The sequence below is a fragment of the Pezoporus occidentalis genome, unplaced genomic scaffold (assembly GCF_034315485.1).
Source record: "Pezoporus occidentalis ecotype Australia unplaced genomic scaffold, CSIRO_AGI_Poc_V1 ctg4, whole genome shotgun sequence".
NCBI lineage: Eukaryota > Metazoa > Chordata > Aves > Psittaciformes > Psittacidae > Pezoporus > Pezoporus occidentalis.
In genome coordinates, this window is record NW_026915724.1 from 12,915,020 (window position 1) to 12,941,614 (window position 26,595).

General features: G+C 40.8%; 1 protein-coding gene across 23 annotated transcripts in view; it reads right to left on the bottom strand.

The window, feature by feature from the left end:
- Nucleotides 1-26,595, bottom strand: part of DTNA (dystrobrevin alpha) — a 233,011-nt gene that overhangs the window by 193,236 nt on the left and 13,180 nt on the right. Inside the window, exon 1 of one of the 23 annotated variants that reach the window (XM_062633462.1) lies at nt 16,838-16,859. The exons of the other annotated variants lie outside the window; for them this stretch is intronic. The gene's annotated coding sequence lies outside the window, so the exon portion shown is untranslated. Of the gene's footprint in view, nt 1-16,837; nt 16,860-26,595 lie in introns of those variants that run through there. 23 annotated transcript variants of the gene reach the window in all.

The window sequence follows — 26,595 nt, forward strand, 5'->3', positions numbered from 1 at the left end:
GGTGATAAAGTGAATTACATTTAAATGTAATCTATGGAACAGAGCAAATCTGGAAGAAACTCATGCAGTAACTTTAATGTTGTGAATATACACTTGGTCATGACCTAATTCTGCTCTAAATTCTCCAGTTTCAGTTTCTGAAAAGCTGTATGAACCATGTGATGCTACAGTTGTATTAGAGTGGGCACTGCAGCAGTACTGTGTCCCACCCCTAAATGAGTTGCTCCAGCAAAGGAATGGGACATGACAATCTGGGGCAGAACACAGCCCATTCTTTTCAAAGGCAATACTCCAGATTTACATAAATGCAAACAAATGAGTTTGGCCTCAGGACTGACACAATGTACCTAATTCACACTTACCCAAGTTTACATGGGAGAAGCTGGCATGGAGCTGAAAATACAACTTAAACTAACAACTTCCCCAGGAAAACTGAGATATTGAGAAATATTTTATCTGTAATAATCCATAATAATTACAAATCATTATGACATTACCCTGTGAAGCGTCATGGCAAACAGCCCACAGACGTACAATGTGTATGGCACAGAGACCAAGCATAGGTCTGAACATAACCTACTTGCTGTCAGATACTACAAAGCTGCTATGAATAAACATGCTCCTCATTATAGCACCTCCTCCCATCTCTCTGAATTCATCATGTTTATCCCCAAATAACATAAATTCTTTGTTTGCAGCAGCGTAGGCTTTATCTAAGAGCCTCAGACATTACAGTGTAAATTATTTGTACTTTTTGCTACAAAAAGTCCTGCCCCAGGTCTTGGTGACTGAACACCCACTACCTGAGGGAAATCAAATTAACAGCAGCTGAGACAGAACTATTAAAGGCATGTTTTCCCCCTATGTACAGTGGTCTGTTAACATATCCACAGGCACCGAGAGGGTGAGGATAAAGCAAGGGCATTTCTCTGCACCACCACTATCTTTCACATTACTGTCTATTTTTGTGAAGGAGCAGTGCATGTAGTGGTATCGATACGCACTGGGGTTCCTCAAGCCACAACTCCAGCATGCAGATTTCACAGACATGCACACAATGAAGGCACTAGCTTCCAAAATAAAACAAGCAAGCTTTTTGCTTAAGACTACAGAGGTAACTGCAAGGTTGTTCCTAGTTGTAAGCACAATGATACAAGAAGTGGTGCACCAAAAGCCAAGTCTACCCTGCCCTCTCTTCCTCTGTCTTCAAGGTGCACCGCCCAGCATCCAGAGAAGGGGAAGGGTTTGGAATGACACTTCGCCTCCTTCTGCACAACCAGCCAGGCCAAGATGCTCACAAAGGAGCTGTATTCACCCCCTGCATTAACCCTCCTGAGCAGTCAGGGAGATGAGATCTCTGTTGTCTCCAGAAGAGGGTAAAGTCACATCACCAAAATGTTCAGGATGACACAATTCTATGTTCTATGGTGGCAGCTACTTTCGTGACTGGGAATACCACTGTGGAATGCAGGTAGTCACAGCATCCCTGTGTCACAGACCACGACGCTGTGCTTCTGCTAACCCATGGGGTGAATACAGCAGGGATAGTATGGGCTTGCAGTTCAACACCATGCTAGCAGAGGTAGGAGACCTTCTCATGCCTTAGTTCTGCCACAGATTTGATTTATGAATTTGGGAATTTACGAATCTGCTTCCTCCCTCTTATTTTTTAGCTCTTTTGTCTACCTAGCCATCAGTGGGTTTATGATGGGTGACATGTTTCTAGGTGTTTAAACTAAAAATCTGAGCTTGGACCTCCTAGCACTACTGCAACTAAAATTCTAACCATTATCCAGGGAGAATTTTGATTCCATTTAGTAAATGTAAAAAAATAACTAAGTCAAAGAAGAAAAAATGCACCTTCCTTCAAAAGCCTCTTTAATCAGGCCCAGCATCTGAATCAATGCTGAGCACAAAGACATAAATTTGGCTTAATGAAAACTGAATAGACCAAAAAACAACAAAAGAAGTCCCTTTACAAAAGGTATGCGTTCAACCCAGCCAGTAAATAATTAAAGCCTCTCTCTGTTCCCTTCCACATTCTATTTTAAGTCTTTTCATTATATGGGATCAAAGTCAGCTAGAGTTGGAGAGAGTTAGACAAATCCATCACGGAGGCAGAATGAATGTATGATCTCATCCCCTGTGAGAGCAGCCCGACGGTGCCACCTGTTTGAGCCACTTGTGATGACACTGGCAATGTCAAGCACAGTGCTCAACATTCAAAGGGGGTTGTGGAGACTCCCTCCACCTAAGCAAACAAAATGAAAGAACTGCAAATCTAGCATCAAGAATGCTACAGGCACATGGGGCTGCAAAAGGAGCAGCCATAGAAAGGCTTCAGACCTCAGGAAGACAAACCACCAGGAGTCTTGGGAAATCAGCTGTGTGAATAAAAACTGACTTCCATTTGGAGAGGAGGCAAATGAGGAGAGAGATGATGAATGTAGGAGAGCTGTATACAAATTATAAATAGTTAAAAGAATGCAAATGAATTTATTTTCTCATACTAAAAGGAAAAGAATATGTTGCAGCCAAAGGATAGAACAATTAAGGAGATATGGAAGAAAAGTTAAACAAGGAGTTTTACACTGAGAGGCAAATTTAAAAGAGATTAAGGAAAATTCTGTTCTACCTTTTTAAACTGCAAGCTTAGTTTACCCTGTGGAGCTGGCTGCAGCATAATATAATTGGGACCAAAAAGGACTATAAAAAAAAAAATTCATTAGATTGTTAATGAATTCCTGCATGTTCCCATTAGAAACTCATTTGTTTCAAAAAGAAAGAATATAATCCTTAATGAACCTTGCTTTTTTTTGAAGCAACAGAAGACAAACATTTATACTTCCTGACACAAGCAATGATTAAATGTCAGGGTTTAAGACATTCCTCTTAAGGGGAATCCCCAGGGATTAAGAAAATCCCTCTTTTGTCATATTACTCCCTAACTGTCAACTGGCCAGTTCCTGAGCACTGTCAGGAACAATGTCCAGATCCAACACACCAATGTTTGGTTAGCACTGAAGTTCAATCAAGAGCTTTTTGTCTAAAACTTTTGATTAAGAAAAAAGATTACAGCCTTGGGAGTGTACCATAAAACTTTGCTTTCTAAAGCATTTTGTGCTCTTACTGCCAGTAGCTAGCAGCACTTGAAGAGGAAGGCAGCAAGCACGTATCAACTCTACTTGCTTTGGTGTGTAAAACCACTTTGGCCTAGATTTGGGTCAAGATATATTATTTCACTTCTTTGAGCTCCTTGACATGTTCAATGGAAACTTGACTTCTGATCTGCCACTGCATTAAGAGTATTTGCAGTTCCATTTGTTGAAAGGTCTTCTGGCTGATGAAAGTTGCCACTACACTGTGATATGAGTCAGGCTGTAGAAGTATTGTAGATACAAAAAAACTCTCACTGCTGTGAAATTTATGCAATTCGTTTCTCAGAGTCCACTGAAATTAAAGCAAAGAAGTGGGTTAGCACATCACTACCTGAAAGGGATATTTCAAAACATGCTACAGACTGCAGAACAGGACCTTACTTCTCAGTGAGAAAATGTGCCCTGGGAATGACCAGAGGCCCCAGCCAACAATGTTCTTATGAGTGACCTCATTAGCATCTGATGTGTGGGAACATCTTTAAAAGTTTGATTCTCCTGTGGGCTTTGAGACGGTTTTTTAATCAAATTCATACCTACTTTCATTTGGTAAGAGACAGATAAATAAACTCAGATTACTCGGGCCCAACAGCTCCTCAAATGGAGAAAAATTAAAAAAAAAATAAATAAAAAAAAATCCTGCAATAAAAAATGAGATTGGAAAGGTTTTGATGCCTTATGTGGGAGTTAGCTGTATGCAGACTTGAACTATATTTTCTTGGTTTAGCTGAACTAAGCTGTACTGACAAGAGCACGCTGAATTAGATCCGGTTGTAACCTGAGGTGAACCTGCAGGATAAACCTTACGTCATTGTACTGCTGCAGTTCTTTCTTTTTCCCATTAGCAAATGTGGCTCACTTCCCTCAGTCTCTGAAATGCCGTATCGGGTGTGCTGGCCATGGGGCAGAAGTCTAAATACAGTATGTCTGGATTTATCATTTCACGCCTCTGGGACTAGAACTGCGCTACTAGGAGAGACAGAATTAAGACTACAAAGGTGAGAGGGAGCAAAAGTGAAGATCTTTTAAAGATCATAGAATCACAGAATGGTTAGGGTTGGAAAGATATGGGCAGGTATCAAAATGTACCCTGTGTTAAAAGACATTCATCCACATTTCTGATTTAGACTTCTGAATTTTGGTCTACCCAGGGCAAAACCAGCCCTATGTTCCCCCCACACCCCTAGGTGTGTAGGGATATCTTGCCTTCCATCATGAGGTAAATGAAACTCAGTAGAGATGATACCAAGCCCTTTATGGCTACAGTATGTTAAAAATATTTAATTTCTACAGTACCATTCACACAGCTTTGTAGGATAAGATAAAACCCTCACAAGAGACTGAGGATTTCTCAGAATGAAAGACAATGAGGACATATGGTATGTGGCATGGCAATCCCCTCTGCCAAATTTCCATGACTATTACTGCTCCAGAGACATAACCAAGCAGGTAATATTGCTTCTTACATTCTACTTTACAGCCAGACCTACAAAACATGCTCTGTGTTCCACCTCCAGATGTGTTTTTTAGCACATATCTACTTTCTCTTTGGCAGAGCCAGCTGGAAGCCTCAGTGTCACAAGTTGAATGGGTATGTAACCCTCTACCAACTCAGTACATGATGGCTTCTTTCTTTGTTAGCATTATCCCTGACTTTCTGTGGCATGGCTGACCACACAGGAGCCCTCCCTGGATTAATGTGTACACTTACAAAAAAAGCAATTCTATTTGTAGTTGCACTAGCTAGGTAACAGACAGACCCCTGCTCCATCTCAGCAGGTCTTTGCCCACAGAGCCCTGGAAGGAGTCCTCTTCCTGCTCAGCTGGAACGGTACGACACTATAAAATTTATTCAGGAGGTAGGTTTGGAAAGGACAGGAAGACAATCGTTCAGCGTACACCACTGCTGACTGTAAAACCATGGGCTGATACACTTTCTGCCTCTATCATAAAACAAGTCAACTAGGAATAGGGGTGGCGCAGCAAGGACAGGGGACACAACTGGTCTGCACCAAGCCTGCAGAGCCACTAACCACATTTACAAATAACAACCAAAGTGTTAAGGATGATATCCCAAGCTTTTGATATCCCATTTACTTGAAAAATGTTTTTCTTTTCCTTTTACACTGGCAGTGGACAACATACAGTCTGCTTTGAGGACCTTCTGTGTTGTTACAAATTATCTTGCTACCATAGGTTTCTTCTTTCTAAGAGCTATGCTGCCAAATGTTATTTTCCAACCCTGTGTACATATATATTTTCTAATAATAAGTTCAGGTACATAATCTTGATAATGATTTTTCTCATGTATATTCAAGCTCATACGTAATGAAGATGTTCTGGAGACACCATGATTTTGCTTAATGAAAATATAAATCTCTATATAATTCCATAACTTTGGGCCTTGAATAATTGGAAATCCTCTTCCTATGTAATTTGTCATGATTTCCTCTGTATGAGTTCAATGTGAGAAATGCACAGCTAAATTATGCAGGACTATAAACTTACATAACTGTAAGACAGAAGAACATAAAAAATAAAGGAGCTTTAATAGTTTAGAATACAGAGATGTCCAACACAGAGCTGAGGAAAAGATGAACTATAATTTGTCCTTTAGATGGACAGGTTTACTAGTATTTAATTAGTGTAAACAGAAGTAAATGTAAGAATATGCTGTCATTCCTCAAAACATAAGGAAACCAAGAGCTGGCAGAACTAATTATGAAGCAGCTATATGAGCAAACACAAACATTATATGTAGGTATGTCAATTTACATTAAGAGGTCACCTATCTCTTGCCTTAGTTACCCTTCTTGAGCAGCAGCGGATGCACCCATGTCTAACTGGTATCACTTGCACACAATCTGGGGTATTATGCATGCACAGCAAACATACATTATTTCTTTCGTTGCCTACCAGGACATTCATCAAGAGTCCACCCTTACACCTTTTGGCAGCTTGCATTCTTCTCCTTCTCCTGGAGTAGAGTCTCACGCTAACCATGCTGCCTTCTCCTACTCTCAATGCAAAAATCAGAGGGGAAATAAAATCTATCAATCCTCTACTTGGCTTATTAAATCTCTCACACACTGTTCAGCATTCCCTGTGGCCCTGCAACTCAAGCTCTCAGCTTTCTACTTGCAGGGCTCTTTAATCCTGCAGCTTTCTATCTGGATGGCTATGGGCAAATCCCACCACAATTTACCCAGCCCCTGGTCTCTTTTCCTACTCCCTGCTAAGAATCTTTGCTCTCTCTTGTGGTCCCTCCTACCTCTGCTGAAACAGCAAAAAAACCTTTTACAAGGTCACATATACACCCTCAGTCAGGTGTTCTTTGACTTACAATGAAAATCACGGGATTGCATAAATGAACCTAGAGTGTTCACAGTGTAACGCACTCTTATCATAAATTGTAACTAGACACAACCAGAAATGGGGATGAAAGTGGGTTCATTAGCAAGTGTCAGCTTTTCAGAATACTCCAAGCATGTGCATTTGGAAATTCATGTTGCTCTACCTCATGCAAATTCCAGTTTGCAGCTCCCTTGCACTGTTTTCCCATTAGGTGTGTGAATGAAGCATAGAAACAATTTATCACCTCCACTCTCACAAAATAATTAAATTAAAAATAGCAGTAAGGCATCACATTTAACAGGGCAGTAAAACAGAACCACAACCACACGCTCGCTCCTTCCTCCTTATAGCAAATCCTGCCCTGGGAGGCAGTCTGCAGCTCTGCTTCGGATCCTTCTACGAGGTTTTGCTGTGAGAAAAGGTTTATTGAGGGGAAAGTCATTATGGGATAAGCACCAAAACCCACAACTGTCCTCTCATCCCTCAGGCCATTTGGTTGGAGGACCTGATAATCTGCTTTGTGCTGTTCCATCTTGCTAGCAGCCCTTTTCCGTGATGATGCTCTTCTAGAAACACTTGCTAGCCAAACATCATGGGGGTCCACTTTGTTGAGAAGGCTCCTCATTTTATAGCAGCTTTACTGTAAACCTAATACAGGTTACTTTTAACTCTGACCCTCCCATGGCAGTGGTACCAATATCCACAGTTTGCCCATTGCTTTCCTACCATACAAAATGTTGCAAGTCTGCCCCTCAGGCCACTCAGGGATTAGCAAAATAGCAAGACATGACTTGCACTGCCAAAGTCCATTTGATACAATTAATTTTTTCAAAACCAAAGGGCATCAATCAGGTCCCTGCAAAACTTCAAACATTAATCTGAGCATTAAAACCCCAAGAGACTAAAGATGTCATACTAACATCTCTCTGTAACAATTCCTTTTAAGCAAACATTGCACTAATACTAGTAGAAGGAAATAATTTGTCTGTGGTATGCAAGTAGTACTCAGCTAACAAAACTCCTCAGCTGGTCCCTAAGATGCATGAAAATGTGCTCACTGTTGGGTTTCCAAAATGCACAAAAATATTTATCTGCATATCTTAAATCACTGTCAGATCTAAAGTGCAGGTAGCTGGGGATTAAAAAAAAAAAAAAGGGATGGTGACAACCTGGACAGGGATTGGATGTTTTGGCTTATTTGAGTATTTTATATTTGAGAATATATTTGGCCTCTGGTATTTCAGGGGTTTCCCTATAGAACACTCAAACAACAATGGAGGTAAATCCTACAAGAAATGTTTGTGCTATTTCCATCAATGTTAGTGGATCTATAGGTGAAGTGACACTCAGTCCTGGTCCACAACTACAGCACAAAGGCCCTTTGCTTCACAGAAGACAATGAATGTGCAAAGGAGTATCAAGGACAGAGAAGCTACCCAGGAGTACTTCTCTGCAGTCTTTCCCACAGCACTCAGGAGATGTTTGCTATCTGCAAAGATGTCATAGAGGAAGATTTAGGAACAGGCTAGGGGAAAGGATCATGGGACCCACCAGTTTGCAGGTCCTGAGCACACAGCACTCGCAACGGCAGCTGACTCCAACTGTGAAGCACAGAGGTGGGAGAGCCAACTTGAAGTGTTAAATCTCTTCTAGCCGTTGGTCAGTGATCTGCTCAGTCTTACTATGCATGCATTTGCCACACAGGAGTGGTGGCCCTCTCTGAAAATCTCATGCTAAGGGTAGGAAAACCAGTTAACATACTTCCTACAGTTTTATGCACAAATTTCTAGAGCTTTCCCATCTAACGCATACATAAATAAAACTTCAGTAACCATGAATTCTGTCACTGGAAAAAAAAAACAAACATGAAACAATACAAGTTTTCCTAATGCTTCTGCCACATGCAGAGTAAGCACTGGTGTGAAAGCTATGTGCTCAGGATGCATTAATTGCCAGCTCCCAGGAGCATTCCCTTTAGACTACTCCACATCTTCCTACATGACAGCCTTTACTACAGTGCGATGAGAGTCACCGACTCCTATTTTGAAAATAGATTATTGCAGTTTCAGTTTATAACATAATCATTAAATATAAGGTCATTTCTTAACAAAATTCTGCTGCAGCTTACTACGGTTCTGCACCAGTAATAAATATTTACTTATCCTTAAATTACTCTAAAAATACTTTTCATATGATTAAACCAGGTCCTTGTCCTGGGTTCAGCAGTAGCAGTCATTTTTCTCCTCCTTGGTAGCTGGTGTAGTGCAGTGTTTTGACTTTCAGCTCGGGAACAGAGCTGATAACAAGCGATGTTTTGGTTTGGCCAAGGACTTTGTGAGGCTCATGCTCTGCCAGGGAGGAGGGGGAGCCAGGAGGAAGCAGAGACAGGACACCTGACCCAAACTGACCAAAGAGGTATTCCATACCACAGCACGTCATGCCCAGGATGTAACTGGGAGTTAGCCGGAAGGGCTGGGGGACTGCAGGGTTGGAGTGAGAGCTTGGTCGGGCTGGGGGGGCGAGTTATCGGTCGGCTGGTGGTGAGATGATGTATTCTCTTCCCTTGTTATTTCTTTTATCATTATTATCATTGGTGGTAGCAGTAGTGATTTGTGTTATACCTTAGTTACTAAACTGTTCTTATCTCAACCTGTGGGAGTTGCATTCTTTTCGATTTTCCTCTCCATCCCTCCGAGAGCAGGGGGAGGGCAAGAAAAGGGGGGGGGAAGTGAGCGAACGAATTACCTGACTGGGTTTAAACCACGACAGTTCTTTTTGGCGCCCAACGTGGGGCACGAAGGGTTGAGATAACGACAGATTTGACTGGATTAATAGTCACTCGTCACAATGCTGATTTATTGGCTCTCAGAGTTGTTTCGCTTGATCTCACAGCTTCAGAATGTTGTAACTTACGTAGAGCCGGTATTTGCTGTGTTAGTGTTTATCAAGTATGGGGCCTGGGCTAAGGTTCTTGTCTCACTGTGCTTTATGGCAATGGCTTGTAATACGGGCGGGCTCCAGCAGCAGGGCGGGACGGACGTGGCCGTGGACTTGTACCTGGCCGTGCGGCTGCTCTTCACCGTCCTGGCCCTCACCCTACTCTCCATCTTCGTGAGGCTGCGGGGAGCTGAGGGGGAGCGGCCCCGGGAGCCGGCGGCAGCCGAACCGGCCCGGGAAAGCGGCCCCGGCGACCAAGCGGCGGCGGGAGCGGGGCCGGAGGCCGCGAGGGTACGGCTGCCGGTGGAGGAGGTCGGGGCGGTCGAGGAGCAGAAGGAGGCGGCTGCCGAGCAGCGGGAGAAGGCGGCGGAGGAGCCGAGCCCCGCGGAGGAGCCGAGCCCCGCGACGGCCGAGAGCGTTTCCCGGAAGCCGCCCGCCGAGCCCCCGGAGGATGCAGGAGACCACGCAGCATTTCCCAGCAAGGCAGAGGAGGAAGTGCTGGACTCAGGAAAAGAGAAGCTGGCGGTGGGAGAGCCGGCAAGCACAGCAGCTACACCAGCCCCACTGACAAGTACAGCAGCATCAGTTGAGAGTTCTGAAGGTTTTGAATGGCCTTTGGGTGTCCTTGGTACCTGCCTGCTGATTGTGATGGGGATCAGCATGTTGGCACACACACAGGCTGTGTGCTACCCACGACCATTTTGTCTGATCTCAAAAGTTAAGCAGAGTCAGGTTTGGGTCTTGTCTGGGGTTAGACGAGGATATGGGGGGACCAAGAGGTTTTCCCCAAGGCTGGACAGCCAGGAGTGGCAGGGTGTGTGGGACAGTGTGGGCAAGTATCTAGTCCACTGGGCCCCTCCAGTGCTTTGGAAGCATTGGAGATGGAAGGCAGCTGTATGGAGTCCCCAGCAACAAGCTGCAGAAACTGCTTAAGGGGACAGTGAATTATTTTGAGCCTGGTGGGCCCAATGCACTTCAGGCCATCAGAGCAGAGATGCAACACAGAGATGGACTCATGATCGAGGGGTGGACTTAGCAATGGACACTATTGCCCAGGTTATTCACGAGTGTGAACACTGCACACAGTCTCTCCTGCTCTGGAAGACTGTTAGAAGAGATGGAGCCTGACATCATGGACCAGATGGACACAGCAGCTTTATAGGGACTGGTCCGTGCACTAAGATAAGAGTGCACTGAGATAAGAGTGATGGTATATTGAAAATGTGGGATCTGAGCATGACGTGAATGGTATGGAATAAGGGGTGGATAATGTCCTGGGTTCAGCAGTAGCAGTCATTTTTCTCCTCCTTGGTAGCTGGTGTAGTGCAGTGTTTTGACTTTCAGCTCGGGAACAGAGCTGATAACAAGCGATGTTTTGGTTTGGCCAAGGACTTTGTGAGGCTCATGCTCTGCCAGGGAGGAGGGGGAGCCAGGAGGAAGCAGAGACAGGACACCTGACCCAAAACTGACCAAAGAAGTATTCCATACCACAGCACGTCATGCCCAGGATGTAACTGGGAGTTAGCCGGAAGGGCTGGGGGACTGCAGGGTTGGAGTGAGAGCTTGGTCGGGCTGGGGGGGCGAGTTATCGGTCGGCTGGTGGTGAGATGATGTATTCTCTTCCCTTGTTATTTCTTTTATCATTATTATCATTGGTGGTAGCAGTAGTGATTTGTGTTATACCTTAGTTACTAAACTGTTCTTATCTCAACCTGTGGGAGTTGCATTCTTTTCGATTTTCCTCTCCATCCCTCCGAGAGCAGGGGGAGGGCAAGAAAAGGGGGGGGGAAGTGAGCGAACGAATTACCTGACTGGGTTTAAACCACGACAGTCCTTTTCACTAGAACAGACGTATTCTTCACTTGGAAGAAAATGAGATCTGTGTGTATCCTATATCCTCAAACTTTCCTAGCTCCAGTTTTTATAAAAATATTTTGAACAAGGCAAAGAACATCACAAATCCAGCCCTTTAGTGTCTGTTTTACATCTCTGTTAAACAAAAGGCATCAGGACACCAAAGCCATTAACCTCTTTTGTTGCGGGTCACTGCATTTATGACATGACAGAAGTACCAGCAGAAGGAGTCACATACACTTAATTGCACAGGCGATTTGCACATAAAATAACCAAATGGTCAAACTAAAATAGCGTGCCAAACTCTGTATCTGAAGTCTATACCCTGCCACACAACTACCAAGAATTTGCATGTTAACTTGCTAGAAAGAGTTAGAATAGTTTTCAAACTCACAGAAGTTTAGAAAAGGCAGGTGAGTAGATAGCAAAATTGTGTTTTTTCTACCTGAAAACATGACACTTCATTAGCATGTGACAGAAATAATTTCTGCCTTTGCTAAAAACGATTTGCTTTTCTGTATGCACTCAGGCTTGCAATTGCTTTTATTGTTCCACTAAGTTGTTCCACAGTATCTTAAGAAGATTTTTCCTGAGGCAAACTAAGAAAGCAAATTACTTTATAAGCAATTTTGTCTTGAATGATTTTGCGCTTTAGATGGTAGATACACATGCCTTCACAGCTGCCATTCTCAACTTGAACCCTTCCCTTACACCTCCGGTGATGTCATTGTCCTATATCTTAATTTCTTTCTGATGTGAGGTCCCAAGTCTTTTATCGCCTGACTTCACCACAGGATCTACATGACAATCAAGACATGACACCAGAACATGACAGCTACATTCCCCGGTTAGAAATCTCAGCTCTGTACACTCTTGCAGAGATACTTCTGCTGCCTTTGTTGGCATTTTGCTGTTTTTTTCTGAGCTATTAAATCATTCATCTGCCAACACAAAATTCATCATATAAACCTGTGAAGTTACCATTTTCAGAGCACACTTTCAAAGACAAATTCATATAAAGGCAATACAGATAAATAAACCTTCATAGCAAAACACACAATATACCACAAGGGTGGTAGAACATAGAAGGACTTGAATGTAAATGCTGAGTAGAGCAGTATTCCAGCCTACTCTCTATTAGATTACCTTTTACAGTAAGACTTCCATTTTGATTTGCAAAGCCAATTCCTGCTTCTCGCCTAGTCAATACAATTCAGAACATAAGGTTCACCTCAATAAACATAGCTATTGTAGTGCCTTATCAAACTTACTTTCTCTGTACTGATCTTTGCTTTCTATTCAAAGCACCTACTTCACACCTAGTATTTTCAAAGGCGGTTAACCTGGACCTAACTTTTGGCAAGAAGTCTACAGATGTGAGCTGAGACAATGGTAAAGTAGAATTAAATATTCCCAGAACACCCAGTGAGTATTTTTACCTTTTCTGCACAAATCCTGTTAAGACTGCTAAATATATGGAATGTCCATATGTTCTGCTTGCCCAGACTCCAATGAGAATAAAGTGAACAAAAGCCTAATTTGTAAGATTTCCATTTGCTACAAGAATTTTATGTATGCTCAGTTATACTACATAAAATAACCCTAATGCCGCTTCATGTATTTTGCACAGTCAGCTTTATCACATGAAGTCTGAAGATCCAATTAAAATTTAAAAAGAACAATTACCTTTTGAAAACCAGTTAGAATTAACAAATGGGACAGTCTGATCATTCAGTGACAATATCATATTGTCAAGATCATATTCTAGGTAAAGACAGCTTGAGCAGCTAAGCTATGGAAAAGTATTCAAATACTCAACATTTAATCGTGCTTCTTGTAATATTTTCATAGCAACCTTAGCAATGTCAATTAGAGCAAATATTGAGACAAAACCCAAAAGACTAATTTGATTTTGACTTTCAGTTTATTCCATTTTACAGAATAACACAGGTTCTTGAAAAGGAGCTAAGAAAGTACATTAAGATTTGTTATCTCCAAAGAGGTATCTCTCCAGCTTTTACAAATAACCTGGCAAAGACTGAAGAAGTTAAGATGGCCGGTTTTTCTTAACTGTACGGTTGTCTTTTGTCTTGCTGCCCTTGTATGGCTTCCCTGGATATTTAGAAAGGCACACTGAATGCACCAAAACAACACGAGTTGTCCTTTGCAGTCTTCTCACTGACTCCAAAGGACTGATAAGCTGGCCATTTAAGAGTCAAATATTTCAAGGAGTGAGCAATACTGGTGAGCAAAGGGCAGAGTCATGTTTTCTGTCTTATTCTCTGCATTGCAGGTATTTATTTCGTCCTCCATAAAGCAGATGCCGCAACTACAGAATGTATTCTGTAAAATCAAGTTCTATTTATGCTCTTGCCCACATTTAGCCTCAGTTAGAAAACATGTCCTTTTCAAAATCCTTGAGTTCTACTGTAAGCATTTCCTAGGGAAATACTATAGTATAAAATACAGTCATTTCATGGGAATAGAATGATGGATCCTTAATAAAACTTATGAACTCTAGAGCTTTTAGAACCAGTTCACATCCAGAGTAAGACAACACGGCTAAATCTTTGTCCAAAGCGGAAGACAGAGTGTGGTGAACTGGAATTATATAAAAAATACAGCAGCAAAAGGGCTGGCAGGTAGCGCAAGGTCAGTGTAACACAGACTTGTCCAAGACCAGAAGAGAGAAAACAGATGGATGCTAGAAGCACACAAGCCACCTGAGAGCTGTTCATGCAATCAAAAGTTTGCAAGGAAATTCACGATGGTAAATTACAAAGCAGGAGTGAAATGAGACTTACTCATTGTTATATTGAGTAGAGCCCCTTAAGTACATACATATTTACTACAAGACATTGTAAAGCTGCACAGTCTAAGTCAGATTTTATTTCTGCAAGCAGAATCCAGCTGTGGAAAACCTTATGTGAGTTAGTTCCACTTAAGAATTATTTCTTTTTTCAATCAACTGATACTCCTTGAAAATAGGTTTAAAGTATAGTCAGGTGAGTGTGTGACTGATGAATTTTAACGTATCTTGTGCTAAGCTACTGTCCTTTACCTGAGGTAACAAAGATCATCTGAATGCAAAGCAGAAAAACATATCTTAAACCACCATCTTGTACCAAGCATTTGTGATGACAGTGAGAGCTCTTCATCTCTTCGTCCATTTCAGGCATGAAATAACAGGTAGCACAAGCCAACATTTTGTTTTGAAGTAAAGCTTGCACTAAAACAGCCGAGGCACGCTCACGCAGAAGTGCACCTCCATTGGGAAACAAAATTCTTCAGCTGTATGAATTATCTTACCAATCCTGTAGATATCCAGATTTCAGATACCTATCTCTGGATAAACTAGAAAACTTCAATTAAAATCAAAGTCTACACAAGGCTTTACTTTAACTTAACTCTGCCTGCTTATATTCAGATAGTGCAACCATCCTTTGTAAAGAGTGGCCTAGGAAATCAACTTCCAGCTCACATGAAGTTTATAGCTGTTGTTTGTAATTACTTTTGGAGCTTTTGCAAAGATGTGCTGCTCTAAAATGAACCAATTAATTTTAGCAGTTTTATTGCCTTACTCCTACTAAACACAGGCCAAATTTATAAGCTTGTAGAGGTTAATTTTTACCCCTTCATATGCACACAGAGTAGCTGAAAATAAACACGACATGTTTGCAGCATGCAAAACCAAAGTTTTGAAGTGAGATCATGGGAAAATGCCCAGAAGACAGTAGTCAGCACAATGAAATGAAGTTAATAAAGGAAAAATTAATACCAGAAAATTATTGTACTTCTTGACAGTAGATCTATTATGCTCTGGAATGTTTTCTTGAGGATAGCAGTGGGAGAGCTCCATTACTTCAGTAATTTAAATTTAGACAGATAAAAAAGTAGTAAATGTACAGCAAAATACAGAATAATTTTATATAGGAAGGGCAATGAAGTAGATGACTAATAAGCTTTTCTTTCTAACAGCTATGAATCATACAAGTGCAACTGTGGCTTGACATTGGAGTTTCTATGGATGGATGGTAACACAGACAGATAGGCTCTCACATGGCACTAGCTGATAACGTTTGGAGGAACCAAACATTATAAACATTCATATGAAACAAACCATAAATACACATGTTAATAGAACGTCTGCCTAAACTCTACAGACTTCATGTAACAATCCCCTGTCCCCAGACAATAAAAACAATGCTGGTTTCATTACTGAATGCACACTTATTTTGTTAGGACTGAACTTCCTTACCTGAGAATATACTGGAACTAATTTATGAACTGAGTGTTTCATGTGTAACCAGAGGTAAGAATTTTGGGTCACATGTTACATCATGTTTTCCTCAAGTTTAATTTCTTTTCTATTCAAAGGTGTATTTTAGATAAACATCTTTTCAGTATCAGTTCAAGATTTTCACACAGAAGTTGAAGGAAAGAAAAAAAACAAAACAACATAGGCTTTTTAGTTTATTCTTCCATTTTTCAGTATTTTCTCTAGTACTGTAGAAAGGCAAGTGTTACTGGAACTAGTTTGTCCAGGCCATGCTGCTTGACCCAAGCCTTTTATTGCAGCTACGAGACATTCAGCCATTACAAGAGTTGTGCCCTAACAGTGACATGCTACTCAAGAGTACAAACCAGGGGTTAAACACTGACCACTACCAGGGGTTAACAGTAGTTTACAAACGAAAAGAGGGGAAAAGGAACAGTTTAAACTATAAACAAGATGGTATCTAGGATAAATCTTAACATGATGGGCCTTAATTTTATTTTGGAAAGCAAGATTGACCAAAATAAAGGCTACTGTAAAGCATTACTGTCAAGGACCATAGAAAGTGGAACTTACAGTGATGCATATTTTGCTTTTATTGTAAAATATCACCTTCAACTACAAATTTGCAAACAACACAGGAAAACAAAGTCCGTAATTCTCAAACTGTCTAGGAACTGGGGAAAGTAGGACAGTAAGTTCAAGTATTTTTATGTCACAGATTTCACCATTTTTGGATAAAGTATGCTCAAGGAACTTATTTTTGGGGAAGTATGCTCATACTTCGTCAAAGATATTGTTATTGGAGCAGGCTGAGGATGGTCCATCACCAGATGTCTTGATAGAAAGTAGCTTAGAACTCAGGAGAAGAGGAGCAACAAGTGCTGCTTGCTGCACTTTGGAAACAATCTGTTTGCCTTGCAGGCAGCTTATTTTGTCTTTCCAGTCTCTTCCTGATGAGTCTAAGCTCCCTATGGAATATTATTTTTCGCCATTTTGACTAGCTATGTCTGGGTATCACTGATTCATGATCAGAAAATGATACATTCAAGCCTGGTACTGAATCCAGCTAGATAGCAATGCACAGACGTCACTCTGGATGAAACATAGGAGAAACCACCAAACTTTGGTTTTACTTTTTGTAGGAACACACATACCAGCATACAGTAACTAAATAATAGTCTTTTCCTTCTTGTGTTCTCATAGTAGCACAAGCAAACTGAAATAACATGCAAATCACTACTACACCAAGGTTATTTACCCACTTTTTTTTTTTTCTGAAGACTGGTGGAAATCCACTGCAGTGCAATTGGGGATAGTAGTTTAGCCAAAAAACTGTCTGGAGAAGTAATTCAACTTCACCAGGATCTCCCAGCTGTCTCTTTTTGAAATCAATACATACTGCCACCAGGAAAGCAAAAAGAAAATAGAATGGCTATTGATTTATTTTGAGATTAACAGAGTTACAACAGCACTATCATGGGACTGTATTTATGTGTCTCAAAAAAATTACATTTATTAACATCAATAATAAAATCCATTAGAGGACCTTCAAACCATTTTGGTCAGTGGACCTAGATTCATAATTCAAACACTTCCAGCCCTGGAGCACAACTGGAACACAATTACTTCTCACTTAGGGCACTGGCCAAAGTGGATCTGGTTCTTTCACCTAATTACAACAAAAAGTCACGGACTAGAGAGTTCAGGTTTGGTGCAACTACCTACCTTGGGAGACGTAAGCTGAAGGACCATCTTTAACGTGCACACAGCACAGTCAATTAAACTATACATATTATTACTGCCTGAAAATATTTTAATTTTCAGTGAACGCTGTATGAACTGCTCCTATTTTTTCCAGTTTTCAAAATATTTGCCTTCAAAACATATTTTGTGTTTTGGTTTGGGGTTTTTTTCTAACTACTGTGACTAAAGAAGGGGTAGAGTTAAAATAAAGGAAGACAGAAGGCAAAACAAAAGAGAAAAACCTCGAAAGATACAAATGAAGAAAAACAAACATACTTCTTAATGTCCTCTTTCCCCCCAACTGGGGGCTGTTAAACTCTCAGAATAACCCTCATCACAGAAAAAAAGCTAGGGCTGATGCAGCAACTGCTGAAGAGTGTTTTGTTGTTTTCCTACAGCACAGGGAACTGGGGCCCTGGGATGCTGGTCTGGTGACCAAATCCATAAGGTAGTCCTGAAGAGGAAATGAGGGGGAAGACAGGGTGGCATACAGTGGGTGCAGAGGAGGATGAGGATGATGAGGTGTGATCATTAGAGGCTCTCACACCACCTGGTTGAGTTCCTAAAGGCCCACCTTCAGTTGAGCTGCGGACTTCTGCTGTACACACAAGCGTTATCAGGATAACATACCTGTTCATGTAAGATGCTGAGTATCTTTACATGATCTAAATACCCCTTTAATTCCTTTGCCATAACAGGATCTGAAGATATCTCTGTATCTCCTAGGACTGTGTCTGATGCAATCAGCATGCTAAAGAAGATAACAAAATGTCACATGTATCAACAATACTGCTTTAAAAAAATCAGGCCTACACAAAGCAAAGAGAAAATACAGAATTGATGGAAATGAGTGAAAACTCTGCCTGACTTAAGTGGCAAAACTGCCTGACTTCAGCCACCCACATGAGCTGGCCACAGAAGCAGCAAAACAATTTGTAATGATTAACACCACAAACTGAATTACTTCTATATTATTAACCTCACATGTTTTACTATTGTGAGCTGGAAAGCACAGGGAAACTTTCAGTGTGAAAAGCACATTTCTGATTTTGATTATCTGATCATAGCTTTGTCCTACATGAACAGCTTCCAAGGTACTGACTGAAGGATCACTCGAAGTCACCTCGTTTTATTGACATAAGTAATCCCATGATGTCCAGTGCAGTTACTTACATTAATAAGGACACACAACTCTTTAGAGGTTGTAGGATCAGGGCCTTCGGGTTGTGAGCAGTCATTGGCTTTTCTCCCATTAACAGGTCATTGATAAACTGCAGTTTCCTTCACATCTGACAGAGGACTACTAAGGTACACGTATATCACTGTCATTTTTCTTTTACAACTTTTTAAAATGCAGAATCAGATTTAAAAGGCAATCAATAGCAATCCAGTTGCCAGCACCTCTAATGAAATCAGCAGAAACAATCTGGTATTAGATTTTCACCTAAAAGGTCTCAGAAAAACCATTTCTCAGCTCCACTTTACCTGCCCGAATAGAAGATCAAGGTGTTTATCCCAGGCTCTGAGCCAGGGGTGGCTAAAACCACATGCACTAAACCTCACATACAGCAAGAATTCCACTGGACTGCATATCATGGCTCTTTGCATAAAGTCAGTGCTGCCACAGATTGTTTGTCCTATTCACATCTATTCTTCAAGTATATATTTCTATTATTCTAATTATTATAAATAAGTACAGTTGAAAGGATAATGATGGGTTTAATTTGTAAAAGGATTTTCAAAAGGAATTAAAAAAATATTTTAAAAAATCAGAATCTTCTGCTAGAATACCCTGTCAATATCTAAGTTGTATTCTTAACTCATGTTGGTGAATAATGATAGATGGGTAGCAGTGATATGGGTCAACCTTAGTGCAAACTTTTCCACACTGCTCTGACCATGCATGCAGATCTCACTGTTCCCTGACTCCTAATCCATCCTCAGCGAAGTCTGTAAGTCACAGCAGAGTCATATTTTGTCATATACTGAAGAATGTCATTAATTAGAAGTACCTTCCTCCTGCTGTGATAGCTAAAGACAAAGCAGAATGAAACTCAGCACAGCAGTTGACTGAGCCTGTTTACAGCTTTTCTTTCTTAAGTAACAAACACACATATCATAATTCTCTACAATGCAAACCACCCTATTCACAACACAGCTCACGAGGAAGAGGTAGTAGTGAATTTTCACTTGCCTTCTAAAATATGATTACTTTCTGGTTTTAGATGTGAACATCCAAAGATGCTAAAAAACCAACATGATTCCCATTTTCAAATACACAAGCTAGAGAAGGAAGGAATAAAATCACACAGTAATTTCCTCAACAAAGTATGAAAAATAAGCTTATGCTGGTGCAAGTTGGCTTGTATCTCCTTTACACCAGCTGAAAATCTATTATCTTTCCTCATAAAATATATTCGTGCACTTGACTTTCAGTTCCTGGAATCAATTAATTCAGATTAAGGGATACTACTACACATGCAACTCTAATCCAAACTGCTATTCCTAAATGGTTAAAATTACTTTATAAAGCCCTAGACTTCAAATAGGTCTGTGGTATAGCAGAAATTAAATGTTCCAGATGAGCTTGTTTGGTGCCTGATCTAATTCCAGATAAGAGATGTGTTTGACACTAATTTTATTTTCCAAAGAAAAAGGAGAATATCAACACAAAGCACCCTGAAATCTGAAATCACAGTACTGCCTCAAAAATTGTGGTTTTTAACTTTTATACTGGGTTTGGTTTGTTTGTTGGGTTGTTTTTTTTTTTAATATACTTCATTTCCAAAGTTTTCTGCAGTACCATAAAGGATAATATTGGTTTAGTTAAAAATACTGGACCACCTAGAAGCCGTGTGTTAATGAAAAGTCCAGTATTCTGAGGGTTGGTAGTTTTGCAACAGGGCCAGAGAACTCCACTTCCCTTGTGGAGAAGCCAGCAAGTGACTAAAGCCCAAAGCTCCTGAATTCATTCCCCCAGTTCATCACTAAAACTTTCACAGAAACATGGTAGCAATGCAACAAAGGACTATTTTAACCCAACTGATCTTCCTAGATCCTGAAAAGCCTCACAGTCACTCCCAAACCACAGATCAGCAGCCTGGGAACTGTTACCAGCACTACCATGGAGCCTCTTTCCTTGATTTTAAGCTCAAAGGCTTTTGGATCTGGCCATTCAGGAGAACAGTCTTTGTCAGCAACTCATATGCCTCCAGCGCCAGGAACATGAAGTAGGTGCGTGGTTGCTCTCTCAATCTGAACATTCTTCTGAGGTGACAGTCTAGGACCAAAAGCCTTTGAAACATCCTTCTTTAAAATGCAAAAGCAGTATGTTTTCTTACAGCTGACACTGAGAATGAAAAGGGGAAGAGTCTTGCATAAAAACAGCCCTTCTACTTGGCAATGCTTGTGTTGGAATCAGGATCACCACTCTCCTTAAAACTTAAGACCAGCAACAGTACCTGTGCTCACAGAAACTAAGATGGTAGGAATGACTGCAAGTATGAAAGGCTTGCTTAAGCCTGCAAACACACATATTTCCAAATATGCAGTAGCAGACTGAGCAACTCTGAGAAGCATCTGCAAGGTCAAATATCCACAAGAACAACCCTGGAGAGGCAACTCGCAGAAAGGTTCACATACCTCCCATTCATAGAGGCGAGTAGCCTGTAGCAGTAGGAGAGTAGGAGGAATCAAACAGCAAGCTCTGACTGGATCTACTGCAAAACCCCACAGGACTTAGACAGCAGCCCAAATGGGAAGTGCCAGGATTCGTATGAAAATGGCTTCCTTTTAAAACATGAGCTTGCACTGGCTCAGAAGACAGAATAGTAGCAAACCAGAAAAACAAAATACAAAGGTGAAAAAAGAATGATCGATCTCAATTCGTGAAGAAAGATCCATTAAATCTAGATTTAATGAAAACACTGAGTACTCACGTTCACATGGCAAATCTTTCAAATGTATTTTGCAGATCACAGTCAAGAGCAGAAAAAACAACATCCCCAAAAATGTTCTTCAGAATGAAAACAAAACCTCAGCTGTAGTAAACTGACAGTTAAAAGCAAACGCCAAAACGAAATGAGGTGCCCTTTTATAAACTTCGCAGCCATCAAAAGATTTCAATATATTTATCAGTCTTTTCTCCTTCAGATGAAATTTTGCTTTTCAACTTTCTTTAACCCTATCTTTCTACGTGCCCTTTCTTGGATCTTAAATGCTTTTACCCTACTTTCAACTCACATTTTGTGTTGGCCTGGAAGAAACACTGCTTGCTCAATAAGAAGAGCCACAAAAGGACTAAAACAACACTGCACTATTTCTACCTCTTTCAAATGAACTGCCTTTACAAAGGTCATTTAAAAAATATATATCCTACATCAGAGGAAAGCTCATCCATGAAAGTAATGCTAATAGGCATATAGCCAGAACATTAAGATTGCAAAAATTATCATGTTCTCTGTGGATTACATTTATTTGCATGCATTCACTCATTTAGTGTGATTCTCTTCTGCTGCTTTATGACTTAAAGGTAAATTCAGTGCTACAATCATTACAGGGGGTTGGGAGATTTCACCGCACAGGAGGTGAGGCCAAAGAAAGGATGGGGATGGGCTACATCACACATGGGCAGGGAACAGGTCTTTTTCTGGGGCTCTACACAAGCTCCTCAGCTAGAAGGTGGAGGCCAGGTTTGGAAGTCTGTCACAGCCCATCAGTTCCAGGGAACACTGATGAGATGCTCTTGGCATCTCAGGGAGGTCTGTAGCTCACTCTGCCTTGCAGAAAGGTTCAGCAGCTTTGGTGTGGGTAGGGTCATTAGTAATGCTGCATTCATGACTCATCTGTGGGTTATTCCCTTTAATATACACACACAGACAGGAATTCGTGTTTCTTTGGGCTCCAACTTGGTCAGGACCTCCAACATAAATGTCTGTATCAGTCTACAGGAAAATTTATCATCTGGCCTTGACCTGTGTTTTCCACTTTAAGATAGAGTATTGGTTCCATAGTTCCTTCCTTTAAAGTACAGGGAATGCATCTAATAAAAAGAGAAGGCTTCACAACAATTATTTCCCAATTACAACCCATGCAATCAAAGAATAAGAGAATCTCAGAAGAGAGCTAGCTGGAAGAACAAAACCAAACAACAGGAGTTTTAGCACTGAAATGCTTTAACTTGAGCTGAAAACCAGAGTCTTCCATCAGCAACATCCAAACAAAGTACTTCATTAGAAGCTAAGTTTCATTCACACAGAAAAAATGTATTACTTTCAAAGCAGACTGAGTGGTTTTATTTTGGGATAAGCTGCCTCTCTCTGGGCTGGCAGAGTACCTCACTGGACTTCTAATTTTGGTGCTTTGCAGACTGGCCTACAGAGCTGCTTTTGGACAAAACATCATCTCAGCAGTAAATACAACCTCCCCAGTGGGCACAGAAGCTGCATAGTGGTGATACACCATGCAAGATGCTCCTCTGCTCTGGACAGCTTGACGTACTGGGAGACACAGGATGAAGTGCTGGAACAGCTCAAGGAACAAAAGGTTTAGACTGAGGTGAAAGAAAACAATGAATTTCGAGATGTCAAAATATTTCAATTTAATCATGAATTTTTAAAAGAAACATTATGAAATTTCTGAATGGGAAGTTTCAGTTTCACACCAAGTTTGCTGCTGATCAGTTGTTTCCACAGAAAGGGAAGAGCTGTTTCCACAGGGAAGAAGTTGCTTCCACAGAAAGAACAAGGGGTAATGCGTTCACACTTAAACAGGGGAGATTTAAGTCAGATATATGGAACAGGTTCTTTACTGTAAGGGTGGTGAGGTACTGGAATGGGTTGCTCAAAGAAGTGGTAAATGCTTTACCCCTGGCAGAGTTCAAGACCAAGCTAGACAGAGCCTTGGGCAATCTGGTCTAGTGTGAGGTGTCCCTGCCCAAGGCAGGGAGATTGGAACTAGATGATCTTAAGGTCCTTTCCAACCCAAAATATTCCATGATTCTATGAAAGCAAATACTTTTCACAAAACATTACACAGCACTGAAAATACTTTTTCTCTTTTTTTTTCCAAGCTGATTTTCTGCCTTGCGAACCAAATTTTATAAAAGCTTTGCTAGAAGAAAGAGAACTGCAATGAAGCCCATCTTTGTATTCAGTGATACAACAGAATAAAATTTACACTGGTCATTTCCAATGCTTCTTACACTTAAAAAGCAGCATGATTATTTCAGTATCAACATTACATGTCTAAAACCCACTAGTACTGAATATAAAAGCACATCTTTTTACAACAGGGAAAAGCTCCCTGGATTACACTCTATGAAACCCCACAAAAGTAAGAAATGCAAGTAAGGACTGAATTAAAATCCATTCATTCTTAGGCTCACAACTGTAGCAATTAATCGTCTAAAATATGAACAGTACCTCAAAAATGTAACTCTATTTCTGATCTTATTCAAAGATAAGACACGGCAAATTGTGAGGGTTTTTTTTCCTACCCTAACAATGTGGTTTTGGTTCTTTAAGGCTCTGTGGTTTTTGTATGTGAGTTTTTCTTCCTCTCTTTTCATAACAGCTGCTTTTTTCTTTGCCTTGCTTTTGAGAACAGGCTATGCAATTTTTAGAAAATAAGCACTGCAAATGAATCATCAAATGATAGTAGTTAAGCTCCAGCCATTGTGGATGCTCCTTCTGAGGGGGAGCACAAGGGTTTACTCAGATGCTTATGATGTATGGGTGGGTGACCTCTGGTATGGGCTGTACGCGCTCAAGGAGGTATCTCTTCTATAGCTACTGCACATGAAGCGCAAAGGAGCCCAAAGTGCAAGGAGCATCACTCATCGAGCTCATGTATTTCTGGTCAACACAAGGTTTAGTAAAGCAATCAAAACCAAAATACCCACAGGGAAAGAACACTGTCATGTGGAAGAGGCCCAGTGAAGTTACCCCCTTGCAGTCAGCCTTGTGAAGCTAGCCTTGCAAGGGTGTAAAGAGTAAGGCCACCATTACTTTAGCTAGGATTGCGTGACAGCACTATGCAACGGATTCCTTTCAACCCCGCTAATATCTTCTCTTGGAAAGGAGATTGTACAGACTTTCTGCAGCCACAAACCTCTCCTTGTGTATTTTACAACCAAATCCCATATTGGATTTAGCTCAGCATAAGCTAACATAATCTTAAAGTCCTGGTGCAGCAAAGCAAAAAAATCTTATTATGGCAGTAAAATCATGGCTGAGGTAAATATACTCAGCCTCTTGACTTTCAGACATTTTTAACCTACTGAAAAATACTATCCTTTGGTCTAAGGATTTCATGCCTTGTCAATTCAAAAGACTACTTAAACAAGCACAAAATGTTTGCTGGTTATTTTTGATCATCTGAAGTGCTCAGTAACAGAGGAAATAAGTGTACCAAACATGGAAGGTCATAACTTATTATCATTCAGCCTTGAGAAGCCCTCCCTCTGCAACCAGGGGCTTATGTGGCACTTGGATTGCACAGATTGCCATGAGAAGTCAGCTCTACTACCACTTCCCAAGGTTTTTGTGATGTCATTTCTTCCCGCTTACATTGAAAAAAAGGAGTTGTACTGACAGCAACAGAAGCATTTGTTATTTGACAATGCTATTAAATAGACTGAAATCTGACAAAAGGAAACGATTACTTTCACAGTGGCCAGTGTTATCAGGGATGCAGTAGTTAAATAGCAAAGGAGACAAATTCACGTGTCAGTTAGGTGGAACAATGGATGAACTCCCACCTGTTTGGGACTTGAAGCCCTGCAGTGAGAAATGGGCTGACTTTATATTTCTCCAATTACAACAGGGAAATGCGTTCATCCTCAGTCAGTTCACTAAGAACAGAACAATTCTTGGTGTTCAATATATTCCCTCTTACTGAAACAAGTCACTTCGGGATTAATGCAGGCATGGACTCCATGCCATTTGAAAGGGCCTCTGATCACTGCAATCCATGTTCTCAAGATTTTGACCTTCTCTTTGTTGTTGTGCTTTTGTGATAGATTGCACAAATAATTCAAAAAAGCCTCCTGGATGTTCATTTCTAACATTTTTTTAGGTTTTTTTTTTCATCCATCATCACTGTCTCCTCTCTGCACCCAATATGCTAAGAAATCCAGTTACCCCACATTTGCAGACATGTATGTATATATTCAAGCATTTATTTCCATTCTCTCACACGTGTAGTTTGATGCTGCCCCAGAGTATATGCTGGGTGCTTTACCATTCATAGCTTCACAAGGAACACAGAAGCAGGGCAGATCCTCTCAAAAGTTACTTCAGTGGAGCTGTATGAATCTGTGGAGTTAAGGATCTACTGCCTAGACTGTATGTTACACGCTCCTTTTGTATGAGAAGGCAGAGATTAGCTGTACTGCTTTGTATTTTCTGTAAAACCTCTTGGACTGGGGTAGTTTTGCTACATTTCCTGATAACTGTTCCATTATTTTCTTTTTAAAAGGGAGATTTAAAAGTAGGATATTAAAAAACCCAGTACAGTTACCAGTTACAAATGCTGCAGTTCTAGAAGCAACTGCTGTAGGTGCTTCTGCTGAGAGTATTTGCCAAGTAGAAAACTGCAGTATTTAAGAAGCCAGTTAATACAGATGCACAGACCACATGGAGCAGAGCCTTATATATCAAAATCCAGCTAAATATCTTAATATCTAATGACATTGATGATTCACAAATAGTATGAAAGTGCGTGTTACCAATTTCCAAAACAAAGTCACATCAAACACTCAGCTCTTGCAAGATGGGGGAGAGGGGGGGAAAGTAATAAGCAGTGAAAAATAAGCCGTGGAAGAAGTAGTAAAGGCCCTCTCAAGGCCTGAGCTTCCAGCCTCACTGCTCGCATAACACAGCTAACAAATGTTTTGATACTCAAGGATGTATGAGTGTATGCTGGAGCTTCAACTTAAACGTGTTCACATTAAAGAACATTTCATAAATTATGCTCCAATTGCTGCTGTGTTCTACCCAAACACAAGGAGAAGTATGAGGTAAAGCATAAAATGCAAAAATGTCCTTAATGTATTTTTTACCCCTTGCTAACAAAAGATTCATTGGACTTAGCCAAGCAGACAGCAAGAGGCCCAGAAAGCTTCACTGCTGTGAGGCTGCCAAAGACAAGGAAGTGAAAACAGAAACACCTCTCCTTTTGGTGTGGGGCTTTGCAAACAAAGCAATAAATCCTTCTTAATTGCTGCATTTGAAGACTACTAGAAAAATGCAGATTGGCCCCAGTATTCTTAAA